This window comes from Macrotis lagotis, chromosome 7 (genome assembly GCF_037893015.1).
Source record: "Macrotis lagotis isolate mMagLag1 chromosome 7, bilby.v1.9.chrom.fasta, whole genome shotgun sequence".
NCBI lineage: Eukaryota > Metazoa > Chordata > Mammalia > Peramelemorphia > Peramelidae > Macrotis > Macrotis lagotis.
The window spans coordinates 50,673,866-50,694,592 of NC_133664.1; the positions used below are offsets into that span (position 1 = coordinate 50,673,866).

General features: G+C 37.7%; 1 long non-coding RNA gene across 1 annotated transcript in view; it reads left to right on the top strand.

Annotated features, from left to right (window-relative positions):
• LOC141493675 (uncharacterized) overlaps nt 1-20,727 on the top strand; it is a 584,510-nt gene that overhangs the window by 142,572 nt on the left and 421,211 nt on the right. The window lies entirely within an intron of this gene.

Here is a 20,727-nt window from a genome sequence, read left to right on the forward strand (position 1 = left end):
GTACCAAGTATATAATTCCCATATCTGTCTTGCCCTTTATTCTTAAAGCATTTTATTTTGGCTTATTTATTTTACATTATTACATTAATCTTGTTGTGAGAGTAAACATAAACTTACTCCCCTCCTCCAAAAAGAAAAGAGAAAGAGAGAGAGAGAGAGAGAGAGAGAGAGAGAGAGAGAGAGAGAGAGAGAGAGAGAGAAATCTCAAGAATAGAGAGGGAAGGGGAAGCTAGGTGGCACAGTGGATAGAGCACTGGTACTGGAGTCAGGAGGACCTGAGTTCAAATGTGACCTCAGACACATAATAATTGCCTAGCTGTGTGACCTTGGGCAAATCACTTAACCATATTGCCTTAAATAAATAAATAAATTTAAAAACTATTAAAAAAAGAATAGAGAGGGAAAAGTGTACTTCTGTCTGTGTTCAGATTCTAATGGCTCTGTCTCTGGAATGAGTTGCCTTCTTTATCATAAGTCCACCAGAGAAGTTGCTTCAATATCTTTCCCACAGTTGCTATTACTAGCTGTATTCCTCCCCACTCTCATTTATTCTGTTCTCTCTCATTCCTTTCACCCTGTCCCTGTTCACGAGTGTGTTGTATCTGAGTACCCTCTCCCATGATCTTCCCTTTCTTCTATCACCTGCTCCCTCCTTCCCTCCCAGCATCCCCCCTTATCCCATCCCTTTCATCTCATTTTTCTCTAGGTAAGATAGATTTCTATACCATAATAAGTGTATATGTTATTTCCTCTCTGAACCATTTCTGATGAGAATGAAGATTCACTCATTTCTCCTTGCCTTCCTCCATTTCACTCCATTGCAAAATCTTTTTCTTGACTGTTAGGTGAAATATTTAGCCCCTTCTTCCTCTCCTTTCCCTTTTCTCAGTACTTTCCTTTATTACCCATTGACTCCATCTTTTTACTATATTATACCATTATATTTAGCTCCTTCCTGTGCCTTGTCTATATATGCTCCTTCTAACTGCTCTTATAAATGAGAAAGTTTATATGAGTTATCAGTATCTTCTTCCCAAGCAGGAATACAAACAGTTCTACATCATTAAGTTCCTCATCTCTGCTTGCCCACTCCTTTTATGGTTCATCTGAATCCTTACCTGGAGATCAAACTTTCTGTTCAGCTCTGGTTGTTTCAACAGGAAAGTATGAAAATCCCCTGTTTCATTGAAAGTCCATATTTTCCCCTGAAAGAGGATGTTCAGTTTTGTGGGTAGTTGCTTCTCAGTTGTAAACCAAGATCTTTTGCCTTCCAGAATATCATATTCCAAGCCCTAAGAGCTCCCCCAATATAGATTCTGCCAGATCCTGTGTAATCCTGACTATAGAGCCACAGCAGTTGAATTGTTTGTTTCTGGAAGCTTTTAGTATTTTCTCTTTGACTTGAGAGTTTTGGAATTTGACTTTAATATTCCTGGAAGGTTTTCTTTTGAGATCTTTTTCAGGAGGTGATCAGTGAATTCCCTCAACTTCTATTTTACCCTCTGCTTCTGGGATCTCAGGGAAATTTTGCTGTGTAATTTCTTGATAAATGAAGTCTAGACTCTTTTCCTGGTTGTGGTAGCCCAATAATTTTTAAATGATCTCTTCTGGATCTGTTTGCAAGGTTGGTTGTTTTTCCAATGAGATATTTCAAATTTTCATCTAATTTTTGATTTCTTTGATATTGTTTTATTTCTTCCTGATTTCTTGCAAAGTAATCAGCTTCCTTTAGTTCCATTCTACATTTGAAGAAGTTATCTTCTTCAGAGAGCTTTTATATATCCTTTTCAGCTGGCCAATTCTGCTTTTTTAAATCATTCTTTTCCTCATTTGCCTTGTCTGTTGTTTTTTTCCATTTGGCCTAAACTGTTTTTCAACATTTTATTTTCTTCAGTATTTTTTTTGTATTTCTTTCACCAAGCTACTTATTGGTTTTCATGATTTATCTGCATTGCTCTTATTTCTCCTCCCAATTTTTCCTCTACCTCGCTTAATTGCTTTTCAAAGTCTTGTTTGAACTCATCCATATCCTGATCCCATTTTCTATTTCTCTTGGAGGTTTTGGATATAGAAGCTTCCATTTTGTCATCTTCTGAATCTTCCATGGAACTAAAGTAGTTTTCTATAGTAAGATTCTTCTTTTTATTTTGTTTGCTCATTTCCTCATCCTATGACTGATTCACCACACTTCCAAGGCCTTGGGGGGTCACAGGGACCTTAATTCTTTCAAGGTCTTATGAGAGGCTCTGACTGCTCTCTTGCCTGTGCTCTGGTATGTGGATGACCACAGGCCCTCCCCTCTACCCTGGAGCTGTGAAGAGCATCCCTGTTCATCTATGGTGGTATGGGGGGTCTAGACCGTAACCTGGATCTGTGTGGGAAAACAGCTTAGTCCTGCCCCAGGGAGAGCAGAGAGACCTCTGCACTCTCCCCTGGTCCCCTTACCCTCTGTGGACTGGTAGCTCTGGAAATGTGGGGTGGCTTCTCCAATTTCTGCTGCAGGTTTTCACTGCTGGGTTGCTCTGAGGCTGGCGCTCCACTCTGGTGTGGCAGAGTTCTCTCACCACCCCTTTATGCTGTCCTCGGTGAACTTAACTCCCCGAGTTAAGAGGTCTGGAAACCAGGCCCTCTGCCTCAGACCCAAGTGCCCCAGGGACCTGGGTACCACAGGGGCTCTTCTTGGAAAGTTAGAGCTGGTTTGCTCTGGACTGGCTGTGCTATGCTGTGGCTATAGTTATTTCCAACTCCTGGTCCCAGTAGAACAGACCTTACCTGCAGATCTTCTAAGTTGTCTTGGACTGGGAAATTGTATCATAGTCTTTCTGTGGGTTCTGCCCCTCTAGATTTTGTCTAGAGTCATAATTTGATGGCTTTTGGAGGTTTTTTTTGGGAATAAACTTCCAGGAATTCCTGCCTTCATGTGCCATCTTGGCTCTCAACCTTTATGTTTTTAATACATCTTCACCCAAATGTACTATTGGAACCTCAGTGTAAGCATACCCAAGATAAAAAATTATTGTTTTTTTCTGCCCTTTACATGGCACCACTACTCCCCTGCTTTAGGCAAAATATTACTTCACGCTGACTGCCCTATTTCTGTTGAGGGTATACTTCTTTTACTTGAAATCTCAGATTAAGATTCTAACTTCCTTGAGATCAGGGACTATTTGCTGTCTGTTTTTGGATACCATTTACTTAGCACAGTGTAGTCACTTAACAGTAGTCACCTAGTGGTCACAAAGTAGTCACTTAATAAATGTTTATTGATTGATTGATTGAATAATTTGGAAATAGCATTGTTGGAATAGAGAGTAATTACATTATTCAAGCCTCTCTAGTCAGTCAGTTACTAAGTACAAATTTGGTTTCAGACACTTGACTCTTACTAGCTGTGTGACCTTGGACTAGTCACTTAACCCTGATTGCCTCCCTCATCCAGGGCCATCTCCTGTCATCCTGTTTCATATCTGACCACTGTCCCAGATGGCTCCAGAGGAAAAAGTGAAGCTGGTGACTTACCACAGCCCCCTCCCCCCACTCAAATCCAATCCATATTCTCATCACGGCATCACCTCTCTGATGTCAAGGTCTTCATTGAAAATGAAGGACAAATATTTTTGAGTACTTCTCTTTCATTCATTTTCTGTTTCCTTTCCATTTCTATTTCTACCTCTCTAATTCATGCTCTATTCAGCTCATGCCTGAATATGTAGGAGCAAGGTCATGTAATGGAAAGAGCCTCAATTCTGAACAACAGAAAACTTTTATTCTAATCATCCTCAGACACATATAACCTTCATTTTATACATATTGTCCTCAATTTACTCAACTATAAAATGAGCATGCTGGATTGGATGACCTTGGCAATCTCTGCCTGCTCTAATTTATGATCCCAAGAATCTTCTGGGAAAACATCCCATTTTGGTGGAAGATCCCTCCTGGTCAGATTTTCAAGAGGCTCCTTGACCCATTCTTCATATCCTAGCTCTGGAGCAGCAGAACAGATAATCATCCATTAGACCCCAGACATTCCCTACTTCTTACTGTCTCCTTAATCTGGTGTTATCTTTGCTGGTTATATATTACCCAAGACCTCACAGCACAATAAAAAATAAAACCCAGATCACTAAGGTGAGCTAATACAAGTTTGTTGGAGTCTTCCCTCTTCCCAGGGACAAGAGACAGAATAATCCAGTAGGAAAAGAGCACTGGATTTGAAGTTAGAGTACCTGAATTCAAATTCTACTTTTTTTTTAAAGTATTTATTACTGGTATGTCCTTGGGCAAGTCACTCTTAATTTTCTCATCTGTAAAATGATGTCTCAATGATGCCTTCTGGATTTAAATCTGTGATCCTTTGGTCCCTTCTCTCCCTCATTCTCTTTCACACTGCACTGTGAATTTTGCCAAAGATGAACTAGTTTGACTATGGTGTAACAGTTCTGAAGGCAGTACAAAGCTCTCTTAGATGTCTTCATTTTTTTTGTTTTTTACAAGGCATTAGGATTACATAACTTGCCCAAGGTCACTCAGCTAGGTAATTATTGTTTGATCTGGATTTGAATTTAGGTCCTCCTGACTTTGTCTGCTGACTCAGTGCTCTATCTACTGTACCACCTAGTTTCCCAATCTGCCTATCTTCATTTTTTCTAAAACAGGGATGAAATCCTTCAAACTTGGTGTATCCCTTTGGCTTTGTGCTTGCTTCTAATTATAACAGGTTTCCCTACATTTTTTTCTCTCCCATTCCCCTTCCATCCTATATGATGCCAGATGATTAATTTTCTTTATACCTTGCTGTTACCTTATTGGCCCCCCCCCCCCAGCAAACCTACCAACCTGCTTCCTACTGCCTAGTGATTAAATCCAGTCTCCTTAACCTGCCATTTTAGCCCTTACCCAATCTAGTCTATTCATTCTCTACAGTCTTCTACACTAACCCTGTCATCCACATAAACTGCTTCATTTCTCAGTCTGTCAATAAACCTTTATTTAAGTACCTCTAAGCACTGGAGATACAAAGAAAGGCCAAATAACCCCTGCCCTTCAGAGCTCACAGTCTTATCTTTTGGCTTTTGCTCTTGCCACTCCTTCCTGGAATGCCATCTTTTCCAATGAATATTGCTTCCATCTTTAATGGCCTAATCAGTATTGTCTCCTCCATGATGCCTTCTTGATTATGCCCACCAGTGTTTGAACTCTTCTGTCTTTCTGGACATCTTAGTTTGTTCTGACCATAGCCCTTTGTTGCTGCCTCCAATAGTTGTTACTTAAACTTCTTGTGAACAGGAATGGCTTTTTCTGTTTTTGTAATTTTTCATACTTGGCATGTCACCTTTCACATGGTAGGCACTTGGTTTAAAAAAGATGAGTTCTGTGTATATGTCAAAGGATGCTTCTTTGAAATGCTGTCTGTGTGGGAAGGTCAGTAGCTGTGGAAGGCTACAAATTGGGTGTAATTGGGAACAGAGTAGAGAGGAGTGGAATGGGATGGGGGCAAGTCATGGGCAGTCTGAGAAAACTAATTGGTTTTCAAATCATCCATGTGTTTTAAATCATCCTCTTAATCAGTAGTTATATAGATGAGATTCATTCATCTTCCTTTGAGATCCTTTTTATCTTTTTCAGCTGTTTTAATCATCAATGTTTTTACAAAAGGAACATTCCAGAAGATGTGTTTGTATTTTGGAAAGTCATCGTTCTGTTTCTTGGAGGGGAAAAGTCCATTTGTCAAAACGGTTAAGCAGGTCTTCTATTATCTTGGGAAAGTCTTGTGTTTTTAATATCTAGGGACAGAGTCACAAACCTTCAGAGGAGATAAATGATATTTTTCTACAGAAAAGATTCATTGGACCCTACTTTGCTATTCCCCCCCACCCTATCAACAGGCAACAGATGGCATCCATTCAAAAGTGTATAATATTACAAAGAGACAGGATGTTGAATATACTGACATAGGGCAAGCATCTTTCAATGGTGTATCTCTCTGCCCCTCCCCATCTTCCCTGGACTTCTCCCTTCCCTCTCACTGCCTCTGATCCCCACAGACATTTGCAAAATTGCACAGGTGAGTCACATTGCTCTCTATAAAGCCAGGATAAGACATTTGTTATGGAATGTTTAGTGACTACAAGTTAAACACAAACATTTCAGATGTGAAACGCAGCTTCATCTTATATGTATGTTTACTCTGGAATTGTTATGCTTTATCACTTTTATCTCTGTTTTATCACTGCTGTATGAAAAATGACGGCCAGAGTCATGCTCATGTAATAACTAAAATACATTTTATTTCATCTACACAGCAGATTGCTAACAGGAACACCGTTTTTATGATCACCACGGCATAGTTCTTTTTACTCTTGGTAAGGCAGTGTTGTCTCCATGATGAGAATTCCCTGTTATTTATGAATCTGTTTTTGTTTTTTGGATTACCTGCTTTGAACAAAGGTGAATCTCAGAAGACGAAAGACTGGTGAGATAAAACCTGTATACTGGATGGTGACAGAAAATCCCATATACCTAAAAATCAAAGGGAAGTGCCAATGGGATTAGTCCAAAGACTTTGATAAGAAAGGATCTTTAAGTCATGACTAATAAGCAGACTTCCATAGGGGAGCTGTTATGATACCAAAGCTTTTGATAGATTAACTAATCTGCTTGAAGATGCACTCATGTAATAGTCTGAAAACATATGATGAACATCTAGTTACACAATATATAGGTGTTTATGTATTGGAAGGTTAGAGGCAGCATAAGTTTTTTTTTCTCCCCACTGCAGTTAGGAAAGACTTGCTCATTTAGATTTATCTGAGGCAGGGCCAGAGAGCACAAAGGTTCACACCTCTGACCAGGAAAGGAAATTGACAAGGAAAGGAATGATGCTATTGGTTTTTTCTGTTTTCAAGAATCACTTGCATCCCAAATTCTTGGTAAAAGGACAGGATAGCCTTCTTTCCTGCCAGCAAGGAAATCTCCCCATTGATGCATTCTCAGTAATTTAGTCTTCAAGAATTGCTTCTTTGAAAGCTTCAATGACTTCCAGACTCACATAGCCAATTAGTCAACTAATATTTAGAATTTCTTAGTAAGAGTTAAGCATTTTGATAAACACTAGAGACACAAGGAAAGCAAAAATATTTTTTTCTGACCTTAAGAAGCTTATATTCTAAATCAGAAGACCATGTTTAAATAACTATGGACATACAAGATAGGTATTATAAATAGGGATGGAGAAATAAAAAGACAGGAAAGGCTATCTACTGAAAGTGGGATTTGAGTGGAGGCCTGAAGGAAGCAGGAGATGAGGGCAAGAGGGAGGACCTTACAAGCAAGGGAGATAGTTACTGGAAAGATCTACTGTTGGGAAATAGAGAATAATATGTAAGGTACAGCAAGGTGGCCTCTGTTGCTGGATGAGGAGCTTAATGCGTCTTATTACACTTCTCAGTCTGGAAGGAAAAGTAAAAGTAATTTTTCTCTTTGGGCATCACCAGGGATGGTTTAGGGAAGGGAATAGGGGTGCACTTGAGACTGACTAATGAATGATTTTTAATGGCATTGGAAGGGAGAGGGGAAAGAAGGTACAAAACCTAGAATATGGAGGAAGTTAAAGGGGAAATTGAATCCAGGGTCATTGTGGAGGAGCAGGGTGCCAATTCAGTGAAGTGGAGCAGAATTGAGGGGAAAATCCAATATATGGGCAAGGCAGAGGGACAAGGGTATTAATTCCTTGAAGACAAAGGAAATAGATTGTATGGAGCAGAACCGTAACTTCAGAGGGACCACTGGAACTTTGCCACAAGGTGCTAAATTTACAAGCAGGCATTTTTAGCTCTTGCATTCTTTAGCTGTACTAGGGAGAGCTCTTCTGTTCCATCCATTCAATTATTCAATTAGTTCTCTTCTGGTTTAACTCTCCTCCCTACCTAGTTTAGATCTTAGGGTAAGCTGCTTCAAAAATTTCTTCTTCTTCACCATTGTTTCCCTTTCCCCCTCTGGTCTTCCCTCTCTGTGTTGTTAATCCTCAGCCCCAAATAACTCTTATAGTATACCCCCCTTCTAATCTTACTTTCAAAGTATTAAACATGGGGCACCTAGTGGATAGAGCACTGGCTCTGGAGTCAGGAGGACCTGGGTTCGAACCTGGTCTCACACAATACTTATTTAGCTGTGTGACCTTGGGCAAGTCACTTAACTCCATTGCCTTGCAGAAACCAATATATTAAACACAATTGGAGAATTTTATTTTTTATTGTGCTGTGGTTGTCATTTTCAGGCTTCATTTGGGGTTTTCTTGGCAGAGATACTGGAGTGGTTTGCCATTTTCTTCTCCAGCTCATTTTATAGATGAGGAAACTGAGGTAAACTGAGGTAAGTGACTTGCCAAGGGTCACACAGCTAGGAATTATCTGAGGTTGGATTTGAACTCATGAAAATAAATCTTTCTGGTTCCAAGCCCAGGAAGTTAATCACCATGGCTCCATTTAGGTCCTCTTAATGTGTTGACAGGATCTCTACAAATTTATGCTCTTTTATCTCTATTGCACTCTTACTGATGAATAGAATTGCTTTTATGCTTTTCTTTCATTGATTCACTTCCACAGTCACCACAATGTTTCATGGTATTTCAAGACTTTAAAAAAAAAACTATCCCCTGCCCCAAAACTATGGAGAAATGATCTTATTTCCTTTTTTAACTGAGTAGACTAATGCTCACTTGATTAGTGTCTTCATTCAGTATTTTCCCTACTATCTTTAAGAAGGAAAGGTTGCTCCTCTTGCTAAAGTTGATCCCTATGTCTGCAGCTTTCACCCCATCCTTCTCTCTTCTCTTGCATTTCCTTGCTCTATCAAGCACCTGCTTTGCTCATACATCTTCAGTTTCTGCCTCTATTGAAGCTTTCCTCTTGGCCTACAAGCTTACTCAATTCACTCCTCCTGGAACAAATCAATGAAAATTGACTCCTAGAAAAGGGAGATTATAGACCCTCCTTTCTATGCCTGCTGTTTTCCCTTCCTCCTCATTCTTCTCACTCTGGAGTAATTTCTTGCAATCATATTATTTTTATCCATATCATTGAAAGAAAAGACCTTATCACTGGCCTTTATTGAAACAATTCTCTTCCAGATCTTTGAGGATTGTCCTATTCTCTTTGACCTCTTTATAACATTTCATACTGTGATCTATTATTCCCTTTTTTCATACCTTCTTTTTGCACTGATAATTCTTTGAGTGTATTGTTCTATTATTTCTTTGCTTTTCCTCTGTTTACTTTGTTGGGCCCTCTTCTTTCTCTTGCATTGTAAATATGGAGGTTCCTCAAAGCTCTGTCCTGGGACCTCCACCCGCTTTTTACTGGTCTCTAGACTCACACTCATTGGTGATCTCATGGACTGAGATGGTTTCAGTTATCACCTCTATGCCGATATCTCATAATCTCTATTTTCAGAGTCTCAGTCCTATATTTCCAATTGTCTGAAGTCCCAGTTCTATAATTATGATTACATGACCACTTCCATTGTTCCTGATAGAGAGGAATCAATATAGCTCCTTAAACCCTCCTTCAGCACTCCTGGTCTAGAATCAAAACTTACTTCAGAGTTTTCTTTTTGATGGTTTTGCTATCCTAGGCTCTCTGATTTCCTAGACTTTGGACCCTGCCCACTTTGTTACCTGCCTGATCCCTCCTGTCTTAGGAGCCTCTTCTTAACGCATTATTTACCACACCTATGGGTCTCTCCTCGACTAAATGGACTAGAGAACTAGTATCATCCTCTCTGGACTTATCTCTGGTCTTCCGCTTCCCATTTTTCATTCAAATAGGTAAAATTGTGAAACAAGTCAAATTTGACTCTGCCCCAAATCCCCCTGATCTTCTTTGTTTTTTCCTGATGCCCAAAGACATTTTATACTTTGAAGGCTAGAGTCTCTCAGAGGCAGGCAATGACTTGTGTTTTGGATCTCTCTCCTCTAACATAATCTATCCATTCAATTGTGATCCTGTTCCTTTAGGGTTCCTTTCTCATTTACAGGAGGACTTTGGGTTTAGCATTAAATTGTAACATCCCTTTCAGAAAATGCAATATTTTCACCTAGTTGTGAGTTCATGTCCCACGTGGAACAGGTGGAGGGAGAATTCTAGAGAGGAGTGGTTTATTCTGCTGTATATTTTACTTAAGCATAATTGATGACATTTAAATGGTACTTTAAACTTTGTAAAATGTTATACATTATTTTAGGGTCATAGGTCTGGCTCTGGAAGGTATCTTAGAAGTTATCATCATAAGCAACATTTATATAATGCTTCAAGGTTCACAAAGTGTTTCATTTGCTCCTCACAACAATCCTGGGAGGTAGCAGCTACTCTTTCCTCATTTTGCAGATGAAGAAACTGAGTCAGAGGTGACTTGCCCAGGGTTACACAGCTAATAAGTGTCTGAGATCAGAATTAAAGCCAGGGGGGCAGCTAGGTGGTATAGTAGATAGAGCATCAGCCCAGGATTCAGGAGGAACTGAGTTCAAATCTGCCTTCAGACACTTAACTAATTACCTAGCTGTGTGATCTTGGGCAAATCACTTAACCTCATTGCCTGAACCCCCCAAAAGAATTAAAGCCAGGTCTTACTGTCTGCAGATCTGGCACTCTATACATTTTGTCATCTAGCTTCTCTCTAGTCAATCCCCTTCATTCTATGGCTGAGGAAACCAAGACCTAGGAAGATGAAATATTTTAACAGGAATCATGTAACTGTATCCTAATTGTATCTAATTGCACAGCAACAATGCTTTTCAAGTAGTAATCACTTAAAACATTCTTTATTCATTCATTCATTTTTTTTATTCATTCATTCATTTTGCCCAAGGTCACTTGGGTATTTAAATGGTAGATGGAAGATTTCCACTTGGGCCTTTTGACTCCCCAATGGTGGTTTTACCACACTGTCTCCCACCTCACATTCATTCAGTAAAAGCAGGTACCTTAAGAATTATTATTCCCATAGTGTGAGAGGCAGAATTTGAACTCAGTTCTTCTTGACTCTTAAGTCTACTGCATCTGTTGGGGTTTGATGAAACCAGTTAGTTAAGTGTGCTAAAGTCTAAGGAGTTAGCAGTACAGGTAATTTAGTCACCTTTAAAAGAGGTGGGTAGCATCATCTTTTTGCCCTTTGTAACCAAACAAATCAAATGGAAGCCCTGCAGTATTACTTCAAAGCTGTTCCTACTGAATGGGATAAAGTCTGAGATTTCTTCAGTAGAATATTATAGATTAGAAATAGTTGAACTGTGTGTTAATGTCTCTTCTGCTCCTCCTCCTCTGACAAGCAACTTAATGTTACCTTGACCAGAATGTAAAGAGTAAACTGACCCTGTCTTATCTGGATTGAAGTCCAGATGTTTCTATATTCCTTGTCCTGGAGGGGGAGAACCTGTCTCTGAATTATATGCTTTTTCTTTAGAGTAATTTATGGGCATAGATTGTGAAGACCACATCCCTCACTAATGAGGATGGGTCAGTGGGGCAGGGATCAAGTTAGGATAAATAGATTTTGGATTTCTTGCTCTCTGGGGGGGGTGTCTGATTCTCAAGAACTGAATAAAACTTTTCTCTTCATACCCTGAGAAATCTCCGAGTTTTATTTGAGTATACTCATTTCACACACTACCAACTTGTAGCTAGTCTCACATAAATGTATATTTATTTCAATACTTAATTTGACCCCATAAACTATCACCACATTGCTAAGCTGCAAGAACATTCAGGTCTGAAAATTGAGTTATTTCTTTTAGAAGGAAAATTAAGTGGACAGCAGCTGCCGGATTAATATGTACTTGCAATCTCTTTTTTATTTACAGATGCATATTCCCATCAGATGGGATTTGAACAGAATGGATTTTTACAACAAAAAACAAAGCAGCCCAATTTTCATGTTTGCACACAGATGGGTAATGCTGTGTTTCCTTGGACAATTGTGAGTGTCTTCTTCCAGCATAGCCAGATGCTTTTGTTTGTAAAGCTGAGCTTCCAAGCTTGAGGCTAAGGCATAATTTCCCTTCCTGATCAGAACAGGGAATCTCTGATCCAATGTCTTCTTTGTGTTGATTAGGGGAATGTCCCAAGGAGGTCAGCATAGTGCCTTCCATCTCTCTTCTCCCCTTATAAGTGAAGGCATCACACATCTTTGTTCAGTCTTTCAGTCTTTCATCAATGTTTGCCACGCCTGTTTCCTAAATGGCCTGAGGCTAGTTTACTCTCTGTTGCCCCTAGACACAATCTAATTTCTATCATAAGCTTCTCAGACTGTTAGGTTTGATTGTAGGCAAAGTTAATTCTCAGGACACCATTTTATCAACCTAGGTGTAGAATGGCATAGTTATTCTTGACTATCTTTCGATTTTAAAAGTGAATTATTTAGGTTCCCTAGATTGTTGGCACATATCATACATTGAATTACCATCGGTGCAATAGACTTTGTAGAGAAAAATGGGGGTGGATCTCTACATTTTGGGGATATAGCAATGCTTTGGAGATGATGCTATTAGTTGTTTATTTTTTTTCTTTTCTTTTCTCTTTCCCTTCCTTCTTCATCCCTCCCTCCATTCCTTCCTTTCTCTTTCTTCCTCCCATTTTTCCTTTCTCCCTCCTTCTTCCCTCTCTCTCCCTCCTTCCCTCCCTCCCTCCCTCCCTCCTCCTTTCTTCTCTCCCTCCCTTCCTTTTTTTCTTCATTTTCTCTAAATATATGATTTTTGGGCTTAAAGGACAGAGAATTGAAAGGTCATTCTTGATGAGTTGCCACCATACCAGAACAACCACATCCTAGACAGTCCCCCTGCCTCCAACATGCATTTCTGATCTGATGATACAGGCCTCCTCACTGATCCTTGAACAAGATGTTTCATCTTTTGACTTCTGGCATTTTATAGTCTCCCTCCTCATCTCTACCACTTAGTTTTTCCTTGCTTTTTAAAAAATATTTAAGTCCCACCTTCTAAAGGAAACCTTTCTGAAGCCTTTTAATTATAGTGTCTTCTCTCTATTTTTATCTCCAGTTTATCTTTTCTTTATCTAGTTGGTACATGGTCGTTTGCATATTGTCTCCCCCATTAGTCTGAGAACAGGAACTGTCTTTTGCCTTCCTTTGCATCCCCAGGACTAAGCATAGTGCTCAGTACCTGGTCAGTATCTAATAAATAATTATTGATTATTGCAAGAACTGACAGTTGTGATTACCGAACCTTTGTTAGTAGACTTTGAAAGTCCATGAGGCAACAGTTAAGAAAATTCAATATTAGAAAGGAAAACAATGCCCCAGATTTTTAAAATGAGAGATTACACAGCTAGTAAGTGTTTGAATCTGGATTTGAACTCAGGTTTCCTGACTCCAGTATACAGGGAGTAGCAGAACCAAGATTCAAGCCCAGGTCTTCTCACATTAAGTGCCCATTCCTTGATACCACACTCCTGGAGATTTGAGAGAGTTTGTTCTGGGAAGACTTTTTAGTAGTTTGGAAAGGATTTTCATTTAACCTCTCTTCTTTTAATCCCCTTTCTCAAAATTTTGAACTTCCCAGGAGATTATATAAAAGAAGTATATTAGTTTTCTGATGCAAAAAATGCTGCTTCATTCACCAGTATTCCATTTTTCATGGCAGCCACAGATGAAAAATTTTTCCTTCTTTGTTAAACTTGATTGCGCCCACCATGCCCATTATTTTATGCAGCAATGAGATCGATGAGAATAGTTTGCATTCACCTAACCAGACCCAAAGTCTCTCCAATACTTTTCCTCTTTCCTGTTTTTTTCTTGATGAGAGTTAAGCAAAGGAAATCAGATAAGTTGACATGATTTCATTTTGATGTTAACCTAATTCTCCCAGTTTGAAGGGTGGTCACCAAATGACAAGAGGCAGCTGGTTGAGTTCCAGTGGATGGTTGGCTGCCATGGGTTGTCTAGTCTGTTTAGGGGATTTCTGATGTTATTCCCTGAATATTTATTTGGAAAGAATTAACACTGAGAAATAGTTTTTCCAGTGGTCCTTTTTTCCTTTTTTAAAAAAATAGGGATGGTGTTAGTGGAAAATCAACTTGTGATTCAAATTATTAACATCCCTTTTCAGAGAATAAGAAAATTCTCTTTCATAATTGATACTGTCCCATTTCCTAAAATTTTATTAAAATACATATGTTGTTTTTGGATATTTTCTAAGATTGCTTCATTCTGTATAAACATTTAGCATGCTCCTACTCCTCCGAAAGCCTACAACTAGGTTATTTGTATCATCTAGAGACCTGAGCCTCTGGAGATTAGCAACCACAGTCTTCCTACGCTCTGCACTATTCCTTTTACAATGTGGATTCTTAATAAATATTAGATGATAAGAGTAAAAGATGAAGAACAAGGTCCATGGAAATGATATGTGTTGAAGTTCCTTCTATTCACTGTCATGCCGGAATACTGGGTAAAGCCTCACTGAGGGGGTTTCAGGACGCTGCCCCATTTAGGGATAACTAGTAAAGATGGAATAAGGGTGGAACAACAGTGCCTCAAACTGAGAAGATACTAATAGCTTTTGTGAATCTTCAGCAGGTTAGAAATAACACAGTTTAGAACTTAGCGACAACAGTTATATAAAAAAGGAAGATGTAAGATGGCAGGCAAGGGTGAAGTTCTTCTATGAACAAAAACATCGTGCCAGTTTCTTATAGTTTCTGCCTCATTGCCATGGAGTGATGCCCTATCTAGCTCTACCTCTCTTGCCTCTCAAATGAAGGTACATTTTCTTTCTCTTGCCCTAGATGAAGTTTGTGATATTTGCCCTAGCTTCAAAAATCTCTGGTTATAATTCTGCTGCTAGGGTCACAGTTGGAAGTTTTAGACTTTTTAAGTTTTTGTTTTATTTTGCTTTCATCTAGACTTGGAGTTTCATTGGTTTGAGGAATTCTGGGATTAGGAAATCCCCTCTTAGTAGATATAAACATAATTTCTTAAAATTGTAGTCTTGTATAGATGCTTGGGTACATTAGGAAGTTAAGAAACTTGTCCAGTATTACATAAATAGTATGTGTCAGAGAAAATTTGATTCTAGTTGATTCTGACTTGGAGGTTACTCCTATTATCACTATGTTGGATTGCCTCACTTAATTTTCTTTATGTTTTGTATTTATTTCTGATCTGACTTTATTATAACAAAATTCCTATATAAAGTCCCCTTGCTTGGACATAGTCTTCATACTTCTGTATTTGTGAACTGTAGAAAACTAGCATCTTTTTTTGTAGAAGGTCCTCATCTTTGAACTCCATTCCTCTTCAGGTCCTATGGAGGCCAGTAGCATTTCATGACAGCCCATGATGAAAGCATTGAGCTTGATTTAGGAAGTATCAGGTTGGGAGATGCTTTTTAGTGATAATACATAGCACTATCTTCCAGCAACTTTATAGGGCTCAACTAGCCCAGCCTCATTAATCCTCATGACCTGACTTAGAACCTGATATTGAGTCTTTGCAATCACCATTTATTTGACCATTCATAGTGTGTTTTAGGGAGTGCTCTGAGCTCCTTACCCCAAAAGCTTCTGTACAGATGAAAAACATTACTGTCTTGATGGCCACCATCCTTAAAAGTGGATCCAAAAGTAAAGAGGATTGATTAGTACTTTAGCTCTCCCAGACTTCAAAGCAATAATTTACCAAAGAGTATCTGAACAGCCTGAGACCATATACTAATATATGAGCTATTAAGCTTTGAGTTCTACAACTTTTAGCTAAAACAATTTATTTTTTTATAGAAATCCTGGGATCTTGTAAATAGAAGTATTATTAATCCCATTTTGAGAATAAGGATGTGAGGATTGAAGAAGTTAACTAACTTGCTTATAGTCATTTAGCTTGCAGTTGGTAAAGGCTGGACTTAGACCTAAATATTCTGACCTACAAACCACATGGTCTTTGCCTCTTTCCATTCTACTTTTAGGGAGGAGCTGATGCACTGGGATGACATGGTCTGTAACTGTAATTGGGATTGGAAGAGACCTATGAGGTAGTTTGGAGAGAAGATTCAATGATCTATAGTTTGCAAATTGGAAAACTAAAGACCAGAAGCAAGTGTCCTAGGGACCCTTCATGTTAGGGTGCCTTGTTCACTTGGTTTCTTGTTATCATGACCTGCTTGTTTTTTTGTTGCAATCATCTGACACCTCTTAATTAATGGACACACAGCTTGTGTTTGTGAACTGAGAACTCACCTTTTTTCATTAGAAATGCTGTTATGAGCCTACTGTGCCCTGCTTCCCTGTAAGCAAGATGTTTCTTAAGATTAGAATAAACTATGGGAGAGAGAACTTTATTTGAGATAAGCTTGGAATAAAATTATTCTGAGCAAAACAAATCATAGGGTTTAAGGGTGGCTTAGTATAGGAGAAAAAGAATGAAACAATAAAACAGTGGAAAGCACAAACAACAACTATGCCATGAAGTATGAATGGATTGAACTTCCTAATAATGAAAAAGAATGGCAAAATGATTAAGAAAGCAAAACCTCCCAAATTTCAATATATTAAAAAACTTATCAAAATGTGAAGCTATATAGATTGAAAATGAGGGACTGTTGAAAAACTATTATGCTATAGGTGAGTCCACAAATCAAGACTGCAATGGGAATTTCAGATAAAGGATAGAAAAAAACAGTGTTGAGAAATAAATGGAGAAACTTACATTATAGTTAATGGTACAGTAAATCAAGAAACAATATCATTAATAACTACCTAAATAGCATATGCCATAACATCTTAAGTCCTCTGTACAATTCAGACTTCTCTGGTATGGAAGGTCAAAAATTTTTCCCTGGCTTTTCCAGGTTATGGGGTCCTGGGCTTCTAACCCCCACATTGTGAAAGGAATAAATGTAGATCATCTCTCTTATTTTATAGCTAAGGAGAAGTTAAGTGATTTGTCAATGGTTGCACAGCTAATAAGTGTCTAGCACTGAGTTTAATCTTAGTTTTTCTGAATCTTCTCCATTATTATAGCATGTCATTTAATAATCAGATCCCTATTGTTATATATGTCTCTTCTTTAAATTTCAAGATTTTTCACTAATGGAAGATAGGACCCAAAGACAAGTGTATGTGACTGTTGCCAACAGGTAGAATCTGAGGCATGGACACTTGATTGATTACTTGAATGATGTTTGCAATTTCCATATTCTTGAGTCAAATAAAACACCATATCCCTTAGATAAATCTCTGGTTTTCATATGCACATATACTAGGTTAACATGTCAGTTATCATTTACTTGGAAATTGGAGCCTGGAGCCTGAGAAGCAGCTTACTTTATACTCAAATCTCCATTGTCTCTCTTAAAATTTTATCCACTGGCTATAACAGCATATAGAGCTTATGTGGTTTAGGAGTACATGTGTAAACAAAGAGTTTAAATGCCTCTGAGCCAGCAGGCTCAGAAACATCTTTAGATTTTAGGGTACACTTAAAAGTGAGGAAGACAGCTATAAGTATAATCAATCTGGATAAGGAAAGATTAGGAACATGATTATAGGAAACAATTAATCTATTTTTTTTTCTGCTTGTCTATCCAAATTGTTACATACCAATCTTGCATTTTATCATGAGTGTAATTTTGTGATATCATCCTCTTTCATGAAGAAGTGATTTCTGAAATAAGAAAGCTGATGTAAATCTTAGATAACATTTTTAATCTTTTGACATATATGGATATAGATATGGATATAGATATGTATAGGATATGGAGATGGAGATAGGAAAGTAGAGAACTTCCTGATTCATCCAGTTTTGATGCTTGAGTCTGACATTCTAAAAGTTATTGCACCATCTCCTTTGTGACTTTCCAGGCTTGGGAGTACCTTGGAGAAGCAGGCCCCTGCCCTTGGCAGAGAAAGAGAAGAATTAACTCATAGGGAATGTTGTTTTCTCTATTCCTCATTACGGAACAAGGAACAACCTTGTGATCTTCTATTATTGATCACCAGTAGGATCAGTAGAGCTGGTAGTATTTTCCCTTCAGTAGTAATGGCTGATGATGATATTTGCATCAGAAGCTGAGTAAAACACTGAAGATGAACTAGATAGACTTAGGAAAAGCATCCTTAGGACTCCAAAAGAATACCAACCAGGGTAGTCCATTAGCTACACCTAAGGGGAACTTTTTTTAAAGCAAGATTTTATTTATTTTGAGTTTTACTATTTCCCCCTAATCTTGCATCCCCCCCCCAACACAGAAGGCAGTCTGTTAGTCTTTACATTGCTTCTATGGTATATATTGATTTAAGTTGAATGTGATGAGAGAGAAATCATATCCTTAAGGAAAAAAATAAAGTATAGGAGATTGCAAAATTACATAAGATAATGTTTTTTTTTTTAAATTAAAGGTAATAGTCTGGTGTTTATTTAAACTCCACAATTCTTTCCCTGGATACAGATGGAATTCTCCATCACAGATACCCCCAAATTGTCCCTGATTGTTGCACTGATGGAATGAGCAAGTCCATTAAGGTTAATCATCCACCCCCATGTTGCTGTTAGGGGGTACAATGTTTTTCATCTCACTCAGCATCAGTACATGCAAATCCATCCAGGCTTCCCTGAATTCCTATCCTTCCTGGTTTCTAATAGCACAATAGTGTTCTATCACATACATATGTCACAGTTTATTAAGCCATTCCCCAATTGATGAACATTCACTTGATTTCCAATTCTTTGCTACCACAAACAGGGCTGCTATGAATATTTTTGTACAAGTGATGTTTTTACCCTTTTTCATCATCTCTTCAGGGTATAGAGCCAGTAGGGGTATTGCTGGATCAAAGGGTACACATATTTTTGTTGCCCTTTGGGTGTAATTCCAAATTGCTCTCCAGAAAGGTTTTATGAGTTCACAACTCCACCAACAATGTATTAGTGTCCCAGCTTTCCCACATATAGATATGGATATAGAAATTGATTATTGTCCTTTCTGGTCATATTGGCTAGTCTGAGAGGTGTGAGGTGGTACCTCAGAGATTTTTTAATTTGCATTTCTCTAATAAGTAATGATTTAGAGCAATTTTTTCATATGATTTCCTCATCTGCAAATTGCCTTTGCATATCCTTTGACCATTTGTCAACTGGGAAATGGCTTTTTTAAAAAAAATTTGACTCAGTTCTCTGTATATTTTAAAAATGAGTCCTTTGTCGGAAATACTAGTTGTACAGATTGTTTCCCAGTTTACTGCATCTCTTTTGATCTTGGTTGCATTGGTTTTGTCTGTGCAAAAGCTTTTTAATTTAATGTAATCAAAATCATTGTTTTTAGTGATGTTCTCCATCTCTTCCTTGGTCATAAACTGCTTCCCTTTCCATACATTTGACACATAAACTACTTGATCATCTAGTTTGCTTATAATATTGTTTTTTATGTCTAAATCCTGTATCCATTTGGATCTTATCTTGGTATAGGGCGTGAGGTGTTGGTCTAATCTAAGTTTCTTCCATACTAACTTCCAATTTTCCCAACAGTTTTTATTGAAGAGAAAGTTTTTATCCCAATAGCTGGATACTTTGGGTTTATCAAACAGCAGATTATTATAATCATTTCCTGCTATTGCACCTAGTCTATTTCACTGGTCCAACACTCTATTTCTTAGCCAATACAATGCAGTTTTGATGATCGATGCTTTATAATATAATTTTAGATCTGGTAGGGCTAAACCATCTTCTTTTGCATTTTTCATTGGAAATTCTTGACTTTTTATTTCTCCATATCAATTTACTTACTACTTTTTCTAACTCATTAAAGTAATATTTTGGAATTTATATTCTAGTGTTTTAGTAGGAATAGGTGCTGTATTTTGTCAAAAGCTTTTACAGCGTATATTTATATAATCATATGATTTCTGACAGATTTGTTATTGATAAAATTAATTATACTAACAGTTTTCCTATTATTAAACCAACGCTGTATTCCTGGGATAAATTCTATTTGGTCATAATGTTTTATCGTAGTAATAACTTGTAATTGCTTTGCTAAGATTTTATTTAATATTTTTGCATCTATATTCATCAGGGAGATAGGTCTATAATTTTCTTTCTCTGTTTTAACTCTTCCTGGTTTAGTTATCAGTACCATATTGGTGTCATAGAAAGAGTTAGGCAGAGTTCCATCTTTCCTTATTTTTCCAAAGTGTTTATATAGAATTGAAACCAGTTGTTCCTTAAATATTTGGTAGAATTCACTTGTGAATCCATCAAGCCCTGGAGATTTTTTTCTTAAGGAGCTCAATGATGCCTTGCTGAATTTCTTTTTCTGGGATTGGGTTGTTTATGCATTTTATCTCCTCTTTACTTAACTTGGGCAACTTATATTTTTGTATATATTCATCCATTTCACTTAGATTGTCAAATTTATTGGCATAGAGTTGGGCAAAATAATTCTGAATTATTACTTTAATTTCCTCCTCATTGGTGGTGAGTTCACTTTTTTTATTTATGATACTAGTGATTTGGTTTTCTTCTTTTTTTAAATCAAATTGACCAGAGGTCTATCTATTTTATTGTATTTTTTTCATAAAACCAGCTCTTGTTTTTATTAATTCAATAGTTTTCTGCTTTTAATTTTATTTATTTCTCCTTTAATTCTTAGAATTTCTACTTTGATATTTAATTGTGGGGGGGTTTAATTTGTTCTTTCTCTTTTTTTAGTTGCATATTTAGTTC